The following is a 6,133-nucleotide window of genomic DNA, read 5'->3' as shown; positions in this document are numbered from 1 at the left end:
TTTGGAGAGATGTAGGGATGCAAGAAAAATTGATAAAACCAAGCCAACCGATCGCAATTGACCAAAATTTTAATTTTCGGTCTGTTTTTTATAACATACAGTTTGTTTCGATTTTGAAACTTTTTATAAAATGTAAACCGAATTAATCGAATATTATATTTAAATATTTTTATATTATAATTTCTTGAACATTATATGAGAAGTAACTAAGAAAATATACTTTTTTGATAAAAATTAGGGAGAAAAATATTTATAGAGCACTTTTTATTTATTTTCAATGTAAAATTCTATAATATACTATAAATTTTTTTAAAACTTAATGTAAATTTTTCTTCTACATCAAATTGACAAAATTGATAAAATTGAACCGCAGCATATGGTTTGTATTAGTTTCTCAATCATAAAAATTGAAACGATCGGTTCAATACTAATATGCTCTTAATACGGATTGAATCGAATCGTTTATACTCTTAGCTGTTATTGACCTAAATGTTACCTAATGATATTGACACAACATGAGATATCAATAAGAGATATTGATGTGGAGATGATGTGGCCGTCCATGTAGGAAAAGTGAATGTTATTATCCACAGATGTCAAGATTTTGTTAGGTTAACTATATTGATCAGTAGTCATGCTGCCTTTCGTCATATATTTGTCGGCATTTTATGTGAAATATGAACCGACTTGTGAAAGCATCACTGAACATCATTCTGCACCCTCTTTTTCGTTGAGAGCTGGAAGTTGCATATCAATTTATCCAGAATGGTTGGAATATACACAGGCTTTGTTGAGTAACTGAGCAATTAGAAGTTGTGACCTTTTATGTGATTTTCTAGGTACCATTGAAAAGTTATCCAGAATTTAAAAGTGAATTTTATGATATAGATTTAAAATGAGTGCCTTGTTAAATACAAAATGAATGTTGTTTATATATTTGAATTCTAGGTAAAATTATGGGTAATTTTTTCCTGGTATGTGACGAGTTGATGATGGAAATATCAACAGAAGTTGAAGGTACAAGAGGCTCGAATTTCAGGCAGGCCAATTCCTGAAATCACAGCACAGGCCCAGCCCATGTCACTAGGGGCGATTTGGGCCAAAGCCCGGGCTTAGGCCTTGTCAGGCCAATTTCCTACACCCCTGGTCGTGTCAAGCCTTCATAGGCCTTGGCCAGGACTTAGGCCTCCATCAATAAGGAGTGAGGGGTTGGGAGAAAACACTGCTAAATGCAGTAACAAAAATGCCTTCAACCCCAGCTGGGGTGACTCCACCATTCCCACTTTTTTTTGATTGGTTCAAATTATTTTTTTTTTTTTTTTTAAGTCTTGTTCTCACAGACCCTTACGTGGAGGTGGGGGTGCTGGGGTCAACCCCGCACTGGGGTCCCCAGCACTGTTGAAATAGACACATTGTATCAATTCAATCTTCAACACATAATTATATTACTGAGAAAAATTTACAACATACTCATGCAAGTGAAGTGAAGAGATGTTATATATAGGTGGTGTTTGGCGAGGGCTATTTTAGCCTGTTTTAGGCTAAAATATAAAATAAGATAAAATAGTTAATAAGATAAAATGTTATATCAAATTCATAAATATTTTATTTTTTCTCAAAAATTCAATCATCTTCGTAAATATAAAAATTTTAATCTATTAAAATAATCAAAAATTAAAATAACTTACTAAGGAGTTTTTTGAAAAGTTGATAAAAAGTCAACTTTCAGCTTTTTATTCATTTTGAGTCACATCACCTCTCACATAATTTACTCACAAAAAAATAAAATAAATTTAAAAAATTAACTTTTTACTAATTTTACAAAATACCCCTAAAATAATAACTTTCAAACACCCATGTCAAAACGAAAACGAAGTGCAGAGAGAGAGAGAGAGCGCAGAAAATGCAGCTCCAACTGCATTGGGTTTTCTTACACGGTACAACCATTTGACGTTTATTGCTATATATATTATGTAAACATGTATAAGCATGACCTCATAAAATTGAAAATAATTTGAAAATAGAAAAGAAAAAATTCAGCCATATGTCACACAGCACAGCACCGTTGTCAAAAGTGGGGTTTCTTGACCTATGAAATCGTAGTATACACAGGTGTCTCAGCTGTATTACGTTTGGCAGATTAAGTTAGGTGCAATTATTAGTAAAAGGAGGATTAGTAAAGAGATTATTAGTGAGGAAATTAAGTAAAAGTATATTTGTTTCGATGATAGTGTAGAACATAATTAGTAATTGGATTGTTAAATTATTTTTATATAAAATAAATAAATAAATATTTTTTCTATTAAAAAAAAAACTAAAGCAAAAAAAAAAACAGGTGCACTTGATAAGAGACTCAATTCGCACAATATTTTTCTAATTTCATCTGAAACCCAACCAAGCTAATTCTCCTATTAAGGGGGATTATTAAGTCCCTCCCACTATCAATCTCTCCCTCCCAAATCATCATCAAACACGCTGTGGGTGGGACCCACAACCATAATGATCCAATCCGACCATCCACGTTGATAAACAAACATGACCAGAAAGTGTTTGTTTGATGCAGTTTATTATAAGTTAAAAATTAATAATTAAAAAATATTTCTCCTCTATCTCTTAGAAAATCAATTTTTTTTAATTTTTTTTATCTTATTTAAACTATTTCTCTTTAATAAACTATAAATAGAAGTTCTAACAAACTTTTTGTAAAGATTCAAAAAAAAAAAAAAAAAAAATTTTTATAAACAAATCAAATAAATTATATCAAACAACCTCACAAGATATATATGAGCAACAAGAGAGGAAGATGAGCATCTCCAACACTTTTTTTCAATCAACCATCATCTAATAGTTGATCCAAAAATAGTTAGTGATAATGACTAAGACTAGGAGAGGATGATGATCATGTTTACACTTTTTTTAGCCAACCATCATTTAACAGTTAATCCAAAAATCACAACTAATAATATAATGACAAGGCTAAGAGAGGAAGATGATTCTCTTAACATGTTTTTCATCCATAGTTGATACAAAATACCATTTACTAATTGTGGGCTTGGAATCAATTATTGGAGAAACTATATAAAAGAAGCTGTGAAGGGGGAGTGGGTGGGACCCTCACCAAACAAGGGGCAAAAGCCACGCAAAAATAGGTTATGTGAAAAAAAATAAAAACAAAAACAAAAACAAGAAAGAAGGCTGTCATGCGAGGCAAAGCAAAGCATATTATTAGCATGCGCCTCCCTCTCTTTCTCTCTCTTTCTTTTACGCTGCGTTTGGTTGGGGAATTTAGGAAGAGAAATAGAAAGGGAAATGGAAATGAAAGGAAAAGGAGAAAGAATTAATAGAATTCCAAATCCCAACTATGTTTGATTGTGTTGGTTATAAAATAGAATTGATGTCCTAAAAGGTATCCTATTTCTTTATTTATTTCTCACCCCCTTTCTTTTCCCATATATTTTTTATTATAACCAAACATAAATAGGATTACATTTCTCATTCCTTTTCCAAATCCCACCTCAAAAACTCCAACCAAACACAGCATTAGCGTCTCTCAAAACATCACTTTTCTAACAAAACTCTATAACATCTCTCATTTCCTTGGATCACACAAGTAACATTTCTTCCTTTATTTCTTTCTTCAACCCAACTTTAATACAAACAAACACCTATTTACATTTCCCCCTCCTATTTAATGCCACATTCCTCCTATTAATCCCACATTAGTTGTGTATTAGTTGTGTTTGGTTAGAAAATTTAAAAAGAAATTAAGAAAGAAAAAATAAAAAGATAGGTGAAATATAAATAAAATATACATCAATTTTATTTAATTTTACACATCTCTTTCTATTCCTTTTCTAAATCTCTTTCTAAATTCTCTAACCAAACACAATATCTCTCTCATTATTATTGTTATGTATTATCAGGGTATTTTATATAATATGGTAAATTTTATTATTTTGCAAATGAAGATTATTTTGCAAACTTATGCGACATGATAAGTTTTATTATTTTTAAATATGATGAGTTTTGTGTATGTATACACAAATTTTTTTTATTACGGGAATGAAAGTGGTATAAAATAATAAAATAAATCTGATAATAAATAATATCTTTTATTTTAAAGGGTAAATTATGTAAATAATTGTTGTAATTTACATGATGTGTCAATTTGGTTCATATAATTTTAATTTGCTCGATTTTGTCTCTTAATTTAACGGATTGTGTCATTTTAGTCCAATAAATAACGGTTGTTTAGTTAATTTAACAGAAGGTCAAATAATGTGTCAATTTAGTCATTGTACTTTACACGATGTGTCAATTTGGTTCCTGTAATTTCAATTTTCTCGATTTTGACAAGGACTAAATTGACACATTGTGAAAAATTCAGGGACCAAATTGACACATTGTTTGACTTTTCGTTACATTAAATTAACTTAACAACCGTTATTTATTGGACTAAAATGACACAATCCGTTAAATTAAGGGACAAAATCGAGCAAATTGAAACTATAAGGACTAAATTGACACATCGTGTAAACTACAGAGACTATTTACATAATTTTTCATATTTTAAATATAGTAATCTCACACATACACATAATTTTTATAGTATAAATACAGTAAAAAATGAAATAAGATCATAAAATAAATACTGTGATAAATAGGTTATCTTTGACAAACAATGCTAGAGACCACTAAAAGTGGTACTCTAAAGTAACCACTAATGATGTGACATTCATTTTTTCAAAAAAAAAAAAAAAAAAAAAAAAAACAACAACAACAGACACAACAACATGGTGGCATGGGTGAGACCTACTACCACATCGTTAATGATGGTACTAATTAATACTCTCACTCATTTTCCTATCTCTTAACATAGCTATGTCAAGAAAATAATAAATAAAAACGAAAAACCACAAGACAACTCCTGCCATTTCAGCAATGACAAGATCATTCGAAAATGGGAAAAGCGTATTTTTTTTATATATATATAAAAAAAATAAGCTCCCTTAAAGTTTGAAGATAATGCATTCATGTTTAACATAATATTAGATTCTCATAACGTTTTAATTTAAATAACATTTAATTCTATTTTTATAAATAATTTGTTAATCTTATATATGAACAAATGATATTGTCATCTCTTTTATACTATTTTATTTTATTTATATTTTTTTATCTTCATACTATTTGTATTAATTTCGATCACCTTAATCTTATTTATAAGAAAATTAATATAATTATATTAAATTTGTAAAATTTATTATATATATATATGTATATTATAAAAAAAAAATCTTAGTATAATTTAACCCCTTTTTTGGGTGTGAAGTCTATGAAGTTCATGCAAGCCCAACTTAATCAGCAAAAGTTAAAGGCCCAATTTTGATTTTCAATTTTTTTTTTTAAAAAAAAAGGGAGAGAAAGACTTGAAAAATGAAACCAAGTAGATTGGCGAGCACCATGCCCTAAACAAGTGAGGTAGGTTTTTTTTTTTGTTCTACCATATTTTTTATTTTTATCAGCAAAAGAAAGAAATTTCATTGAAGAACAAAGATATTACAACAAAAGAGGAGAAGAACAATGAGAGCACATGCTTCATAAAATAAATTATTATTATTATTTTTTTATTACTGCATTTCAAGTCATATCAAGTTTTTTACGGTATATATGCTAGTGTTTGGGAAAATGGATTGGGTTGGATTTGAGATTATTTTAATCACAAAAAGACAAAATAGATTTTTTAACTTAAGATAAAATATCATATCTAATTCAAAATCGTTATATTCTTTCTGTCACAAAAAGTCAAAAAAATTAAAAAGCTATTCCTAAACGAAACTTTTTAGCTCCTGACTAAAATAGTTAAAAAATTAAAAAGTTAAAAAGTCAATCCGCTTCCCAAATGAACCCTATATCTTTTTTAACTATCTCATTCTCATTCTCATGTCAGTATATTTATAAAGCTATTTATTTTGAATAAAAATATTGTGTATCAATAATACCGTGGTAAGTTACAAATTTTTTTCTCTATTATGTAGTCCATATTTCTCTTTCACCATGGCCCATTAGAGGAGATGTACCAGTGAGAGAATAAAGAGCAAAGAGAATGTAAAAAACTGGTTTCAAGAAAAGC

The sequence above is a fragment of the Camellia sinensis genome, chromosome 2 (assembly GCF_055761805.1).
Source record: "Camellia sinensis isolate YWXY chromosome 2, ASM5576180v1, whole genome shotgun sequence".
Classification (NCBI taxonomy): domain Eukaryota; kingdom Viridiplantae; phylum Streptophyta; class Magnoliopsida; order Ericales; family Theaceae; genus Camellia; species Camellia sinensis.
The sequence above is the reverse complement of the archived record's forward strand: the minus strand, read 5'-3'. Positions refer to the sequence as shown.